This window comes from Trachypithecus francoisi, unplaced genomic scaffold (assembly GCF_009764315.1).
Source record: "Trachypithecus francoisi isolate TF-2019V2 unplaced genomic scaffold, Tfra_2.0 Lachesis_group13, whole genome shotgun sequence".
Classification (NCBI taxonomy): Eukaryota; Metazoa; Chordata; class Mammalia; order Primates; family Cercopithecidae; genus Trachypithecus; species Trachypithecus francoisi.
The window spans coordinates 69,588,252-69,605,505 of record NW_022681458.1 but is presented as its reverse complement, the minus strand read 5'-3'; the positions used below and the strand labels follow the sequence as shown (position 1 = coordinate 69,605,505).

At 40.4% G+C, this 17,254-nt stretch overlaps 1 protein-coding gene across 1 annotated transcript in view; it reads left to right on the top strand.

Annotated features, from left to right (window-relative positions):
• Positions 1–1,584, top strand: part of PDK1 (pyruvate dehydrogenase kinase 1) — an 84,019-nt gene extending 82,435 nt beyond the window's left edge. The window contains exon 13 of the transcript XR_004441702.1: positions 1,162–1,584. The gene's annotated coding sequence lies outside the window, so the exon portion shown is untranslated. The remainder of the gene's footprint in view (positions 1–1,161) is intronic.
• Positions 1,585–17,254: the final 15,670 nt, after the last annotated feature.

Here is a 17,254-nt window from a genome sequence, read left to right as displayed (position 1 = left end):
TATTGTTGGTGACTCCCTTCCTCCTACCCTGGAAAAAACAAAACAGATCTCTCATCTGAATGTGATCACAGACTAGGAAATTCTGAAGGTGAATAACTGGAGGCTGTGGGCAGCAGGGAAAGACGTGTCTTTCCTGACCACAGAAATAGGTCAGAACCTGCCCTAAAGGCTGTGTGCTCCAGGATTTCACTATTTAGCTCAACTACCAGTCCCTCCATAAGCGTGAATGGAAGCTTGTTAGAGCACTATGTGGCCTTTAAACCTCAAACTCTTGCTAAAACTCATGCTCATGGTAAAAAACCTATGGCTTTGGGAGGCTTTCTCGGTAATGTCCTGGAATTAAGGTTACAGCCTGCGTTTCATGTTAACTGAACTGAAAACCAGCCTGAACAACATCCTTCTGCCCCGTGGCTTGCTCTCAGCTCCTCTTGGTTGGGCCTTGGGCAGCCAGACTGTCTGGTTTTAATCCTTGCTCTGCCACCTGTGATCTTGGATAAGTTACCGACCTTGAGTTACCTCATCCACAAGATGCAGATATTAGTAATACCCTCTTTTTAAGTTCTTAAGAGGATTGAAAGAGTAAATAAAAAGTAAAAATTGGGCCGGGCGCGGTGGCTCAAGCCTGTAATCCCAGCACTTTGGGAGGCCGAGACGGGCGGATCACGAGGTCAGGAGATCGAGACCATCCTGGCTAACATGGTGAAACCCCGTCTCTACTAAAAATACAAAAACTAGCTGGGCGAGGTGGCGGGCGCCTGTAGTCCCAGCTACTCGGGAGGCTGAGGCAGGAGAATGGCGTAAACCCGGCAGGCGGAGCTTGCAGTGAGCTGAGATCCGGCCACTGCACTCCAGTCCGGGCGACAGAGCGAGACTCTGCCTCAAAAAATAAATAAATAAATAAATAAATAAATAAATAAAAAGACTACTGCCTAGCACGTAAAAGTTCATCAGGAATTAATTCTACAATATGAACTCAACTTGCAAAACTTCAAGTACATATAACTTTTAACTTACTAGGGTATACATACCAATAATAAATGTACAACTGGAGATATGTTTGTCTACAGTAAATATAACAAAGACTAAACAAGCAGATACTAAATCATTAAGCGATCATCAGTTAGTATCTTTAATTTTTTTGTACTTCTATATTTTCTATAGATCATCTTTGTAACAAGAAGAAAACAAACCAAATGAAAATGAAATGAATTCTCTCAAAAAGAATTAAGATAAGAAGAAGGCGCACAAAGTAATATAAAATATATCTTATGGTTTATATAAAATTCTTAATAAAAGTACCTTCTTTGCTCCAAGCTGCACTCTGGCTTTGCCTTTGGGTCAGGTGGCATTTCTTTGCACGATGACCGGTTCTATTGAGTAGGCACTGCTTCAGCCCTATAGGAAGAACAAAACATCTCTGGAACACAGTAGCATTCCTGATTCCCACTTGAGAAGGCCTAACAAGATGGCATATACCTCAACAGCAGCAGATCAGTGTTAAAACATCTGGAGACAAGGGGAAAAAGTAAAATTGGACCGTTTCCAGAATCTCACAAAAACCAACAAACTGACGTTTTAAGTGCCCAACCATGAGCAAATTAGAACCTTAATAAAGGTCACTCTTAATGCCGATCCTAGCATAGATTCAGCACCAAGTACAATCTCATTTTACTGGTTGACCTCTTTCATTCTTGAAAGTAGGGGCTATGAAAAAAAAAAAAACACTAAAATTTGTTTAAGAGAATCTAGCTTACATAATCAAAACACTCTATTGAGGGTGAAAATTGAGTATCATAAGAAAATCACCTGTTTCATGAGAAGTTCCATACATAATGCTCTTCTACCCAATATATACCTTAAAGAGAAAAAAGGAAACATACAAAATTATCTCGAGAATTATTCCTGCTTAAAACAACTTCTACATGCCATTACTAAGAAAGCAAGCACACAGTAAAGATGAGAAGAGAACACGCAAGCATGAACATACTTGTTAGTATATAGGGCTATGAGTAATTTAAAAATTCTAATGGTATTACTCTCATGTAATTGCTCTGAAATTCTAGTCAATTGTTTGAAATGGCTCTTAGAACAGGATACTTTGACATTTTTGTGATGTCAAAAACTAAGAACTTAACCCTAAGTATTTCAAAGAATAGGGGCAGAAGAACCCGTTTCCTTAAATGGCATTTGAGTATTCTTTACAACTGAAACTTTCTCTCCCATCCTGTGATGGCCAAGGGTTTTTCCTCTGACAACAGCACTGATCTTACCATATCCAAAATATAAACATCTGCATCGTTTCATGGTTGGAATTGTTTTTATCCATTCTGTTGTGAGAATCAAAGGGTTCAGACCATGCAGCTCCTCTCTGGGACTCCTCAAGTCCTTTCTAGATCTGAAGACTATTCTCTGAACCAAAGTCAACTTCTGGGGGTGTACCAAATCTCCCATTAGAAAATTATTTATATCAAGACGTTTTAACCTTTTAACTCTTTCTCAAACAAAATAATTTCATTTCTCCTTTACTGTTACTTTAAATTTAAAAATACACAGATAGCATGCCTACAATAAAATCAAGGGAATGACAGTTTTAGAACACAAACTGTGGTAATTTTGAAAACACAAAAGCTAAGACCACTAATTAGGTCTATGTGGACACCAAGTCCACCACAACCTGTTCTGTCCTCTGGGGCTCTGTCCATGCCTTTCCCTTGCCTGAGATTTCTTCTGCTTCCCACCCTTCCAAATGCTGTATTTCCCCCCAGAAGACTTGCCAAGACCACCCTCGCCCGCACATCTTCCATTCCAGCTAACCAAAGGCATCCTTGTGTTGACTAAACCAAATTATTTTGCAGAGAAGGCATCTAAAAACTTCTACTGTAGACCATTCACCTTAATAATGAAATAATTCTAACGGATGGGGTATAGGCACCGCAATTTCCCTTCATTGTTGAAGCCAACAAGTTCCATAACAGAACTCCAGAGGTAAAGAGCTGGGAAAATTGTTAGTTTTAAGGTCACACTGTTGCCCTGTGAATGACTAATCAGAGGAAGCCAAAAAACAGCCAACCAATTTCAGTTTATGTCTTTAATTGTGATGTAAGTGTGAAGTTTCTACATATGGGTAATCATGGTTGAGTTAGGTAGTTTGCAAACATGACTTTTGCTGTAGGAACTTTTAATCTCATCTGATTAATTTTTGGCCCCAACAATTAATTTTCTTACAGTCAAACCCAGTGCACTTGAAAAATAATATAATTAATACTGTGTGAAGGATTTTTTCCATGTTAAAAAAAGCAAATCACTAGTTTGCTTAGTTCTGGCATTCATAAAGTACTGCGCCTTCTGTTCTATTGACATGTTTGGAAAAAAGAATTGAACATATGTACCACCCCCTCTTTCTAAAGTCTCCACAGTTCTTTAGCAATTGCTAACCGTAGGTTTTTAATAGCAAAAGACAAGATTGTCAGTTTTTGGTGCAAAACTCTACTCTTTTTGGTTGACTTGGAAAAGCTGTTGTTTATATTGAGAATTGTGATAGCTATCTTTTACTTTGTTAAATTAGAGATTATTTAGCAAAAATATAGTTTCACCCCAGTAAAATAAACTTCCACGTGAGAGTTGTGTTCATTCAGGGTATTTTTTGAGAGTGGAAGTACACTTCCTGCATTTGTCACAGATAATATCAGAAATTTTGTTGTTTTGATTAAAATGTTGCCATCTACTTATAAGTTAAAAATGCTGAGAAGGTTTTTTTTGGAAACAGTTTATGAAGCCAGGACACTTTTCTTCTTTTTTTTTTTTTTTTTTTTGAGATGGAGTCTTGCTCATCACCCAGGCTGGAGTGCAGTGGCGCGATCTCGGCTCACTGCAAGCTCCGCCTCCCGGGTTCACGCCATTCTCCTGTCTCAGCCTCCCGAGTAGCGCGGACTACGGGCGCCTGCCAATGCGCCCGGCTAATTTAAGTTTGACTCAAATATAAAAAGCCCAGTATTCTTGCCATGGTTTTGTACTTAGATGTCTCTCATTATGGGATTCAGAATGTAACAGTTATAGTACTGTATGAAAACACTTAATACACAGTTCTACAGTTACAGTATTGCATGAAAATACAGTATGGTGTGAAATTATTTGTCCAAAACTGTACTCGACTCTCAGTATCTCCATAATGCCCAGTATGTAGTAGGCACCTGTAATTGTGAAGCAGCCTCGTCTGGGGTAAATACCAAGGTTCTTGGTCTCACGGCCAAGGAGATGGAGGTCGTAGACGCACAGTTTGGAGCAGTTTAATAGGCAAAAGGAAAGAACAGCTCTCTGTTACAGAGGGGGGTCCCGAGCAGGTTGCCAAGTTGTAGTAAAAATGTCAGGGTTTTTATAAATGGGCTAGCGAGGAGGGAGCTCATGAGGAGGGGATGTCTTATCCTCCTAGGGCCCGAGGACGCTTTAGTTGGGACCAGGTGTGCTCTCCGTGCAGAACAGAGCTTTTTATCAGCTCTTATCCCAGTCGACCACGTAGGCTCTTAGACTCTTAGTCTGTGTTTGTTTGTCCTGCTTATCTGGAAGGGAGAGTTTCTGTGTCTGTTCCCATACATCTTGCAGCTGCAGGCATCCCCCCAGTCTGCTTTTAGCTTCCTTATCTTAGTGCCCCTAAAGGGAAAGGAATGTGCTTATTAAGGGCCGCTGTTTTACTGGGGTTAACTGCGTGAGGTTAAAAAGGGAGCTATTTTTGAGCTGCTGTTTGTTAAAAGGAAAGTTTTCTGCCGGGGACTCGCTTTACCCTGTTTACCTAAATTATTTTTGCCTTCTATAACAATTGTGTGCTCAGTAAATACATAAGGAATAATGAACTTAATAACATTTTTTTCTCCATTCTCAAAATGATACTTAAAAATGACTCAGTACAACAAAGAAACTGTGAGTAGTAACCAGTGCAAAACTAGCAAAAGGATGAAATACACAAGAAAATGAGAGAATTTAAGAGGAGTAGCAAAACAGCACTGCTAAATTTACGGGTTTATTTTAAAGTTTAAAATAGAAGTAAACAAGCAAACACGCTGATAGTGTTTAGGCTTTCTGTTCCCACCGCACAAATCTCATCTTGAATTATAATCTCCACATGTGAAGGGAGAGACCAGATGAAAGTAATTGGATAATGGGGGTGGTTTCCCCCATGCTGTTCTTCTCCTGATAGTGAATTCTCATGAGATCTAATGGTTTTATAAGTATTTGGTAGTTCCTCCTGCATTCATTCTTCCGGCTGCCCTGTGAAGAAGTGCCTTCCGCCATGATTGTGAGTTTCTGGAGGCTTCCCCAGCCATGCGGAACTGTGAGTCAATCCTCTTTTTATTATAAATTACCCCGTCTCAGGCAGTTCTTTATAGCAGTGTGGGGACAGACTAATATCCACTGGGTTAGCTGGGGTGGGTAAACAGCAGCCAGCTGGTGGGTGTCCCTTGATGGAGGCTTTGCAGGCTGCAGCAGAAGGGACCCTTCGGATAAACCTCCAGTCAGGAAAGGAAAAGGCCCAAATAAACAGTATTTAGATTTTTTTTTTTAAAGGACATAACTACCAATAGAGATTTAAAATAATGATAAGAATACCATTAACTTTATGATAAAAATTTTGTAAGTGGAGAAGAAATGGATATATTTCTAGGAAAACAGTATAAGATCCATCTAAGATTTTGACAATTTAAATCAACCACTAAGGAAATGAAATCAGTAATCACAAGTCCACCTCGCCAAAAGGCAATTTTTGAAAGATGAATGTTACCAAAACATCAAGAAACTGATAATTCCTATCTTATAGAAACTTTGAAATGAGAGAAAGCTACCCAACCCATTTCAAAAAGTTAGTAAAATCTCAAAGCTACACTTGAGCAAAGACTAGGAAATATTAATAGACCAATCTTGTTTATGAAAATAGATGGAAAAATTGCCAATGAAATATTGGCACATTGAATGTAGCAGTGCATAAAAATATTGTATTGAGCAAAAGGAGAATCCCAGGAACAGGAGGATGTTTTAATGTCTAAAAATCTATGTAATTTACCTCTCTACAGATTAAAGGAGGAAAAACATGAACACATCAACAGACAGGAAATTCAGTTTTTTGGGGGGGATGGTTGTAATTAAAAGTGCTTAACTCACTTATAAGCCATTATTGGATGTTACAATAAACCTTGTATAGTGGCAGATGTAAGACAGGTATACTGGAATTATCTATGGGGTTGGATCCATGGGCCTGCCATGGAAAATCTGTTGAGTTATATGTCCAAGGGTCACCATTTGCAAGGTGTTAACAAAAAGTTACCTGCCTATGGATTCCCCTTTCTAACTCTGGCCTATTGTTTTGGAACATGGAGGAAACAAACATCTGATGTTTCTGTGTTTGGGTAAACATTATTAGGCTTATAAAAGGGCCTAGGGTTTTTTTGTTTGGTAAACCATTGCCTTTCCTGCTTTGGTATGGCAAATCTTCCTTTGGAGAAGATCCCTTTCATCTTAAAACCAACTCTCAGTGACAAACAAAAGCAACAAATGGAAACAACCACCAATTAAGAACCATCAGGTGATGCCGCATTTGCTGTGGTGCACAGCTGAACTTGATTGTTGCTCTTGGATCAGGGCTGGCTTAATAAGGACTCGCTTAACCAATGGAAAGTAAGGTGAAATCTTTGTAAGCAATGCTTCTGATGCGAATCACCTGGACATCTTGAGCAAATGCAGATTCTGGTTCAGCAGGCCTGGAGTGGGGCCTGAGATTCTGCATTTCTAACAAGTTTCCTGGTGATATTAATGCTGCTGGTCTGTGAGCCACACTTTGAGTAGCAAAGGACTAAAGGTTGTGAGATAAACTGCTTTTAGCAGCCCAAAGGGCCAACTGGAAAGTTGAGACCAGTTGCAGAGCAAATGGAGAGACAGATCTGCTAATCTGGTTCTTAGAGTACTTAAGAAGGATCTATTCCTGATGTCCAGGGTACTTGGTGGATATGTCCATGACCTCGAAATTGAAAACCCATTAATCTTTGTGAAATCTGAATTTTAAGGATCTTACCCAGTGAGCATATAACTAGTGGAAATCCTGAAAATTGGCTAATGCAAGGAAGTGATATCCATGTGTAATACTTATCTTTGTATCCATTCATGGGGAAAGTCATGGAAGACGACAGTAAACTTCAGTGGTTAATGAGAGCTTCACTAACATTGTCTGTTCCAGGCAATAAGTGAAGTCTCTGGCAGTGGGAAGCATGGACCCAAGACCAAAAGCTCTGGCACTTTACAGCAGTGGTAGCGGATAGATAGGACTTAGTGTGGCCCCTTAGAGCAAGGCTCAAGTGATTTTCTCTGGTGAATATCGATGTGGATCTAATCTCTAGGGTTAGATCCAGGCAGGTAACATCAAAGTCAGTTGGTAAGATCTCTTATGCCTGTGAATGGAAGGCCTTGATAAAACTTCATTATTAATGTTTTGCATTAATTTAGCAGATGACTATAGTCATTTAACATAATCTAATACATGAATGTCCTGTATGGGTGACTGCTGAGGATTTAGCGAAGGAGACTTCGCTTACAATTTGGCTGGTAAGGTGGATGCTCCTGACACTACTGATGGGCAAGGATGTTAACATTAATATCTAAAAAAGTTCTGAGATTTGGATTATGATGTGTTAAATTTCTAGACCAATTTGAGGAGAATTTAACAATAGTGAGCTTTTCAACTTATGAACATGGTATATATCTTTTTTTGCGGGGCTGGGGACAGAGTCTTCTTCTGTCGCCCAGGCTGGAGTTCAGTAGCGTGATCTCGGCTTACTGCAACCTCCGCCTCTGAGTTCGAGCAATTCTCCTGCCTCAGCCTCCCTAGTAGCTGGGATTACAGGTGAGCGCCATCACGTCTAATTTTTGTATTTTTAGTAGAGACAAGGTGTCGCCACCTCAAGTGATCCACCTGCCTTGGCCTCCCAAAGCGCTGGGATTTACAGGCGTGAGTCACAGTACCCAGCCAAACATAGTGTATATCTTCATTTACATAGGTTGCCTTTGATTTCTTTCGTTGATGTTTTGTAGTTTTCAGCTTACAGATCCCGTGCATATTTTGTTAGACTTAAGCCTAAATATTTCCTTTTTTTTTCTGATAACTTACAATTTTTTTAAAAAACGTGTTTCCTTTCCAGTGTTCATTGCTAATACATTTCACCATTTGAATCTCCAGTTCAGAAAAATCATGGCCTTTGGAGTTTTACTAAATAACATAGTTCCACCTTATTTGCTTGGTCTTTGATGTGATGTCCATAACTGAGGAAATGGCAGTATGTCCAATGCAACATCAGGCTGCCATTAACTTGACTTTGCTCTGTTGTCTAGCCCTTTCCATTTAGACTATTTGGAAGGGTCAGCAGTAAAATTTCACTGGCCCAGTCCAGGGCTGCTTGCGTGTTACTGTTTTGTGCCACAATATGATGTGGCCAGACTACTTTTCTACTTTTGAGATTATTTTGGAGATTTATATTGGGTATGTTCTTATCCAAGTATCATTAGGGGTATTGATCTCTGCCCTTTTCTTTCTTATTTTCCAAATGGCAGGCAGTAAATGGCTTATTAAGCGATTAAAAGGTTCAAGATCTCAGCCCCAAAGATATGTTTGTAGATGACAGGCTTAACATTCCTGAGGCTCTCAGAGAAAACTTCTCCCTCTATAGACTCTCCATTTTAAGAAGGAGGCACAGGGCTTCGTTGGCCCATTTAGTTAGTGACACACCTGTATTACTCTCCTTGGCATCTTACCCCAGCCCATCCATTGGGTTGTGTCAGTCTTTTATTTCTAAGTGAGAATCCAGTCAACAGGAGGCACAAGAGATAGACCAAATACCATAATGCCTCCTTCTATTCCACTGAACAGTCAAGGACACTGGAGGCCTCTGGGTAGGACACATATGCGTTCAGGAGCCTCTGAGCTTAAAGATGTGTGAGTGGAACTAACTAGACTGCCCAGGTTTGGTCTACACTGTAAATCTTTTTTATTTATTTTTATTTATTTATTTATTTATTTATTTTTTGAGGCAGAGTCTTGCTCCTCTGCTCCACAGTGTAGAGGTGTGATCTCAGCTCACTGCAACCTCCGCTTCCTGGGTTCAAGCAATTCTCTTGCCCCAGCCTCCAAGTAGCTGGGATTACAGGTGCCCGCCACCACGCCTGGCTAATTTTTGTATTTTTAGTAGAGACAGGGTTTCACCATGTTGGCCAGGCTGGTCTCGAACTCCTGAGTTCAAGTGATCCTCACGCTTTGGGCTCCCAAAGTGTTGGGACTGCAGGCATGAACCACCACGCTCAGCCTCTCTGTAAATCTTGAGTCGGTACGGAGCTCATGAAAGCTGTGCTGAATGGGTTTCTTTAGATTTTCATTTTCATGTTTGCCCCATTTATGCTAATATTAATTATTGGAAAATACATTCACCTGTTTTGCTTCTCTCTGACCAGCATAGGGGCAGGATCTGTGGAAAGACATTCACCACCTGTTTGGAAAGGTCAGCATGCTGATATTCACTAACTGCCACCCCCACAACTCCCCCTCCCCAAAACCTGATAGATATATAATTTCTGCAGTCCAATCACTATTCTTCCCAAACTCCATGAGCCAGATTTTATACATACTTTGTGTGACCGTAAAACTGTACTATTATAGATCTAAAACCATTTAATTTTGTAGATACCTCCAACGGTGGCATCACGGGGTCTTCTCTTGGATAGCATAGTCCTATGGCTAAATGGGTCATTGGTTGATCATGCTTCATGAGAATATGATCCCTGGGAGAAATATCCAGCTAATTTAATAACAAATGAGTGTCCTAATTCTGGAGACCTGGGAAGTATTGATAAGAATATAATGATCATAAGCAGACATTGGGTGCTTTAGCAAAGCCAATTTGCCTGCATCCTCTGGAAGGTAAAGTATGCCAAGATCTCCTGTCTCTCAGAACTTAATCAAACTCTTGGCAACCACATCTGCACTCAGCAACATGAAGCACAAGTTCTGTTCAGTTGCCCATATGCCGTCATGAGTTTTGCCATATGTATCATCTGGCTTTCAGAGGACCTTTCATGGTTGCCAGGTCAAGTTCCTGATACAGAAGTGGCATCGGTGCTGGTGTTAATGGCTGCAGTAAAGTCAAATTCCTTGATTATAGTGCTCTATGGTAGCAGTGAGAATGGTGGTAGTTTCTTTTTTCTTTCCTTTTTTTAAAAACCTTTTTCGTGTTGAAGTTCACATGACCATTTTAAAGTGTAATTCAGTGGCGTTCAGTACATCCACAATGTGCAATCATCACTTCTATCTAGTTCCAAAACATTTTTACCACCTTAAAAGGAAACCCTGCACCCTTAAACAGTGGTAGTTTCTCTATCATGCCACTTTTGTAGCATGCTTTGGGGTCTTATTCCTGGGATCTTTCTCTACAGTGGTATAATTATATAAGGGTGGAAATATAAAAGAGTAAGCCTTTAGAAACAGTTTGTGTCTAAATTAGCCCTCAGGCATATTGTCTTCAAAGGAATGTTTTAAACCAGCCAAAGACTAACATCAACATGCTTATATTTTGAGTCCCAAATTAAAATCCAAAATAGTGAGCCAGGCATGGTGGCTCGCGCCTATAAGCCCAACTACTCCAGAGACTGAGGTGAGAGAATTTCTTGAACCTAGGAGTTCCAGGCTGCAGTGGGCTATGATGGTGCCGCTGCACTCCAGCCTGGGTTACAGAGTGAGACTGCTTCTAAAACAAAAATTTGAAATAGTAAATGCATGGATTTTTTTTTTAATATATATAGAATCAAACAATTGTGAAAATGTAATTGGCTAAGTTTCATATACGGTTCTTTATAAAACTCCCGGTGTTCTCTAAGATGTAGTTTGAGCTAGCCAAGGATGATGGCTTCAACATGCCTCCAGTTGTCTTGTCACTCCAGGGCCTGCCTCAAACCACAAGACTTGCTGTTACCCTGAGACAAGCCAACTGTCATTGCCTTGGCAGCCACTACAACTACAGGTTGTTGCATCATGCCAAGCTCTGTTCTTTGTAACTACTAGAATGGAGTGGGATAGTAACGTGATGGTGAATCCGAAACAATGGTACTAGGAAGGAGGTTGGCCAAATTCAGAGTGGAGGCTGACCCTGTATCTGGTTGTAGCAGAGCCGGTCCTAGGGGAACAGGCTCAGCAACAGCAAGGATGAGGACCAGAAGGGAGTGGGGGTAGGGGAACTCTAGGAGCAGCATAGTGTTGATAACTGGCATCTGAAACCTACAATTTCCAGTTCAGAGCAGTACACCATATCTAGTATATACTTACACTTGAAGACATTTCTTGGGCGGTGATCTAGAAATGATTTTTTTTTTCTTTTCTTTTTTTTTTTTGAGACGGAGTCTTGCTCTGCCACCCAGGCTGGAGTGCAGTGGCCGGATCTCAGCTCACTGCAAGCTCCGCCTCCCGGGTTTACGCCATTCTCCTGCCTCAGCCTCCCGAGTAGCTGGGACTACAGGCACCCGCCTCGTCGCCCGGCTAGTTTTTTGTATTTTTAAGTAGAGACAGGGTTTCACCGTATTAGCCAGGATGGTCTCGATCTCCTGACCTCGTGATCCGCCCGTCTCGGCCTCCCAAAGTGCTGGGATTACAGGCTTGAGCCACCGCGCCCGGCCGTTTTTCTTTTTTTTTTTTGAAACGAAGTCTCGCTGTCTCCCAGGCTGGAGTGCAGTGGCGCGATCTTGGCTCACTGCAAGCTCCGCCTCCCAGGTTCACGCCATTCTCCTGCCTCAGCTTCCTGAGTAGCTGGGACTACAGGCACCCGCGGGCATGCCCGGCTGATTTTTTGTATTTTTAGTAGAGACGGGGTTTCACTGTGTTAGCCAGGATGGTCTCGATCTCCTGACCTCGTGATCCACCCGCCTCGGCTTCCCAAAGTGCTGGGATTACAGGTGTGAGCCACCGCACCTGGCCTTAGAAATGATATTTTTTTTTTTTTTTTTTTTTTTTTGAGACGGAGTCTCGCTCTGTCGCCCAGGCTGGAGTGCAGTGGCCGGACCTCAGCTCACTGCAAGCTCCGCCTCCTGGGTTTACACCATTCTCCTGCCTCAGCCTCCCGAGTGGCTGGGACTACAGGCGCCTGCCACCTCGCCCGGCTAGTTTTTTTTTTTGTATTTTTTTTAGTAGAGACGGGGTTTCACCATGTTAGCCAGGATGGTCTCGATCTCCTGACTTCGTGATCCGCCCGTCTCGGCCTCCCAAAGTGCTGGGATTACAGGCTTGAGCCACCGCGCCCGGCCAGAAATGATATTTTTAAAAGGAGCTGTGTTTCAGTGTTAGACTGTAGTTATCCAAGCAATATCAGATAGTGTGCAGTTTTTGTAGTATAAGGTAAAAATCTGAATAATAAAGATTTTTTAATAACAGTTTTAGTTAATACTTGACTTAACTGACATTGAGACTCTTGATGCAAAAAGGTAAGTAGAAGAGAAAGCTGAAAACTCAAGACCATCATACCCCATGGGGAATTTACAATCTATAACAAACATATAGCCTGAGATAGGAGAAAAGAAACGGAATGGTAATGATATTGCTGGAACTAAAGTCTATTTAGGAAATGGAAATACATAGCAAGAGGAGTCAGCTACTTCTTGGGCATTGATCAAAGAAAAATACACAAACATACAGAAGGAAAGAAAGGTCGTTTTATTTTATAACATTTTCCTTCTGATTCTGGGTGATTATATAGCTAATCTACTCTTCCACCCGCAAGATTCTGGGGTATTTTGGCTAATGTTATTTGCAATGTCCATAAACTCAGAAGAAGTTAGTATTAATGGGAATATGAAAGAACCTCCAGTTATTGTGCAAGAAATTTTACATTTCCATCATGTTAAATTGTACAACTGTTTGTCATTCATTGTGCTGTAAGTCTATGTGAAACCAAATCTGTGGATTTACTGATGGCCATTTTACCACATCCAGACTATCTTTTATTTTTTTGAATTGTATCTCTTCTTACTCCATTTTCTTCTGATTAAAATCTTTCATGTTCTCCTGCATCATATGTCACTCATTTTTGTGTGAGCCACCTAGATCCTCTGAGAAAAAATTCAAAGCTACCCACTGTATGATTGTTCGTTCACTGAACATGTATTTTTTGAGTGCCTACTGCGTGCTAAGCATTATGAAAAGCACTGAAATGGAAGAGACTAAGACATCCACCATCCGCAGATGGGCTTTTGTAGGTCCTGGAATTGAATTTGTCTTGTCTTTCCCCTATCATTTAACAGCCACTCAGGATGTTGGTAATTGGATATTTTCATAAACCACATTAAATTGTATAATTCTGAATTTTTGTAATGGAAAATCATTATGAAGTCCCAAATCAGTGAAGATACCACTATGCAAAACTAAAAATATGCTTGACTTAGAAGCTTTATTTTCTAAGGAGATAGTTAATAATGGACACTTTTGAAATAGCACCCTAAATGTGCTTTTAGTTTCCAATCAGCAGATAGCAGCACTTGATTCCAATTCAAAGAGAAAGTTAGGATGGTGTTCTGTGTGAATGCTGTCTATGACAAGGACACTCAACTTCCAGAAAATGATTCTTAAGTGGAAATTGGGCACATTCTAATTGGAGATTGTCTGGTCTGTCTTTGCAAGGGGAGCACTGCTGTACATTGGTCAGGTATACTTAAGGTAAAAGACAGCTTTTCCTCCTCATCAGTGTAAACAACTGGACTTCTTTCTGTTAAGTATGATATTAAACACAATCTGAAATTTTACTTACTATAAAGAGAATAAGATTTTATGCTTTTTTGATTAACTTTTCTCAGGTGCATTCTAAGTGAAGTGAATTTGATTTATTTCAATTGGAGTATTACTGCTGTAGGCACAGAGGTATCCACTGCACTCAATAAAATAAAGACCACACAGAAGAAATTATATTAGAGTCCAAACAACCCAAAGAAATCGAAGGAAATGCTCTAAGGAAGGAAATGCAGACACTAAGTTTCTAAAACGGACATGCGTGTATCCTTAGGTGCACATCATCATTGGAACGCGTGATTATCCTGCTGTTTGTACTTGCAATAGTGTCCTAAAAGTAAACTGAATTATCCATCTGGCAGATGCAATAGATGGGCCCTATGCTGGAGTACAGTGGTGTGATCTCAGCTCACTGCAACCTCCGCCTCCTAGGTTCAAATGATTCTCATGCCTCAGCCTCCCAAGTTGCTGGGACTACAAGTGCCCACCACCACACCTGGCTAATTTTTGTATTTTTAGTAGAGACAGGGTTTCACCATGTTGGTCTGCTGGTCTCAAACTCCTGACCTCAAGTGATCTGCCTGCCTCAGCCTCCCAAGGTGCTGGGGTTACAGGTGTGAGCCACTGCACCCAGCCAGTATCACTTTTAGTCTGTAATATTCTAGCTTGTTCATCTAGTATATCCTTCGCTGTTAATTCTATAATACAGGATTTCAGGTTTATGTTCACTCAACAGTGGCTCTTCTTAGTTTATCTTCTCCAAAATGTATCTACTGCTTGAATCGTCCCTCTTGTTCTGCAGTCACTATTTGAAAAATAGGTATCCAGTATGTTTAGGCATTGCCTGCCCCTATGATGCCTCTCAGAGCTGTGAGCATGGGCTCTGAGCTTGCAGGGCCAGAACAAGCCAGCATGATGGGGGGCTCCTCCCTGCACCTAGGTTTTTGAAACACATCTTTTCTTTTGTTCTCCAGCTCTGGGTTGGACTGAAAAATTATTTTCCTGTGGTTATTCATCTTTGGGTTACCTCATAATCACCTTTTGGTTTCTCAGTTTTGTATTATCTGTATATTCAATTTCCTACATCAAATTATCTCTATTTCATTTTTGTCTTTTTTCTTTGAGATGGAGTCTCACTCTGTTGCCCAGGGTGGAGTGCAGTGGTGCAGTCTCGGCTCACTGCAACCTCTGCCTCTCGGGTTCAAGCGATTCTCCTGCCTCAGCTTCCCAAGTAGCTGGGATTACAGGCGCCCGTCACCACGCCTGGCTACTTTTTGTATTTTCAGTACAGATGGGGTTTCACCATGTTGGCCAGGCTGGTCTCAAACTCCTGACCTCAGGTAATCCGCCCTCCCTGGCCTCCCATAGTGCTGGGATTACAGGCATGAGCCACTGCACTCAGCCTCTAAAATTCTTAATTTCTGTTTTCCTTATTTGATTAATACAGCTGTAAAAATAGCAAACATGTATCTAAAGTTTTACTTCAGTGGCAAAGGAGGGTTTTTATTTTGTAGAATTTATGTGTGATTTTAAGTGAAATATTTGTTTGGATCTTGGGGTTTTGGTAGCATATAAAATCAATAAAATCAGAGACTTAGGGTTATAGAAGGGGAAAAAATCCTCAGCATCACATTCAGCAATGGTTTCGATTCATGAACAAGTTGATAGTCAAATCCTGAGTATAAAATACTTTGCATTCTATCAACTTCTTCTCAAATTACTAGTAAGAACTTCATATTTTATGTGATTCTCTCATTGACTATTTTCATCTTTTCCTTAAATAAACCAGGTGCAAAAACCTCAAAAGTACCAAAAATCAATCAGGATGAAATAATGTGCATAGTCCTTTAACCACTAAATATTATGAATTTGTAATTTTAAAACTTCAAAAAGGGAATCTCCAGACCCACATGGTTTCACTGAAGAATTCTATCAAACATTTAAAAAAAAAGTTATCAGTTTCATACATTCAGTATATAAAAAAAAATTGTTAGTTTTGTACAGTCTTTTCCAGGAAATAGAACAGGAGGGAAACACTTCGCAACTCATTTTTAAGACTAGTTTTACCATGATGCCAAAACCAAACACGATATAAAAAAGAAAACTACAGATTAATATTTCTCGTGAACTCAGAGGCAAAGCTCCCCCCAAAATATTAAATCCATTAATGTGTAACAAGAAGTACATGTCATGACCAAATGTGATTTATCCCTTCTAAGCAAGGATGGTTCAAGATTCAAAAATCAATTAGTGTAATCATAGAAACAGGCTGAAGAAGAGAAATCATATGATAACATCAACTGACATAGAAGCATTTGACAAAATTCACATACATTCAAAATAGCCAGTGGTCCCCATATTGGGATCTGATAGTGCTGACTCCCCTCAGGCACCTTCTCCCATCTTTGATACTCCCTGATGTAAGAATAATGCTTTTTCATATCTCATCTTGTAAATCAGTGAGTCAGAATTTGTAAGAAATACATGGCTAGAAATGGAATAAATCAAACACATATTTAGCATATCATAATTATCCAAGCCACAATTTTAAAAGGTGTTTTCTCACAGAGAAGGGCATTTCTCTAAATATGTAATGTAGTTGGAAAATTCATAATTATTCCTATGGTACACACTTTTTTGGCCTAAGCTAGTAAAGACCATTTCTCTTCCCAAGATCCACCATTATACATTAACATTTGAATATTTTCATTATACAGCCAAGATAGCAATTCCCAGATCCAACGCTAATGCACTTCCTGGCTAAAGCTGAAACTCTTACGAGCAATTAACTAATTCATGAGTTAATATTGTTTAGACATAAGCCTCTAGAACTAAGTGAGCCTAATGTATGTACAACACTTAGCACATTTCCTGTGTATAATACTCAATATATGATAGTAATTAGTATCACTGCCATAAACTAACAATGTCAAGAGGTTTTCTACATTGATTAGAAGGATTTTTGTTTTTTAAAAAAAAGCATTTTCAAGCTAAGCATAAATTTCTCAAACCCATGGACGTAGGTGATAGGAACACTGTGTTCTCCTAAGTCCAGTCACCACTCTATCCAAAATTCAATTTTAAAATGTGCTAATAGTTTTTCTGTGTATTTAGCCAAATACATGCTACACATGCATGTCAGTAAAAGAAAATGCTACTGATAGTGTTTTTTTTTTTTTTGGAGACAGTGTTTCACTCTTATTGTTCAGGCTGGAGTGCAATGGTGTGATCTCAGACCACTGCAACCTCTGCCTCCCGGGTTCGAGCAGTTCTCCTTCCTCAGCCCTCTAGTAGCTGGGATTACAGGGGTGTGCCACCACACCTGGCTAATTTTTCTATTTGTAGTAGAGACGGGGGTTTCACCATGTTGGCCAGGCTGGTCTTGAACTCATGACCTCAGGTGATCTGCCTGCCTCGGGCTCCCAAAATGCTGGGATTACAGGCATGAGCCACGGTGCCCGGCAC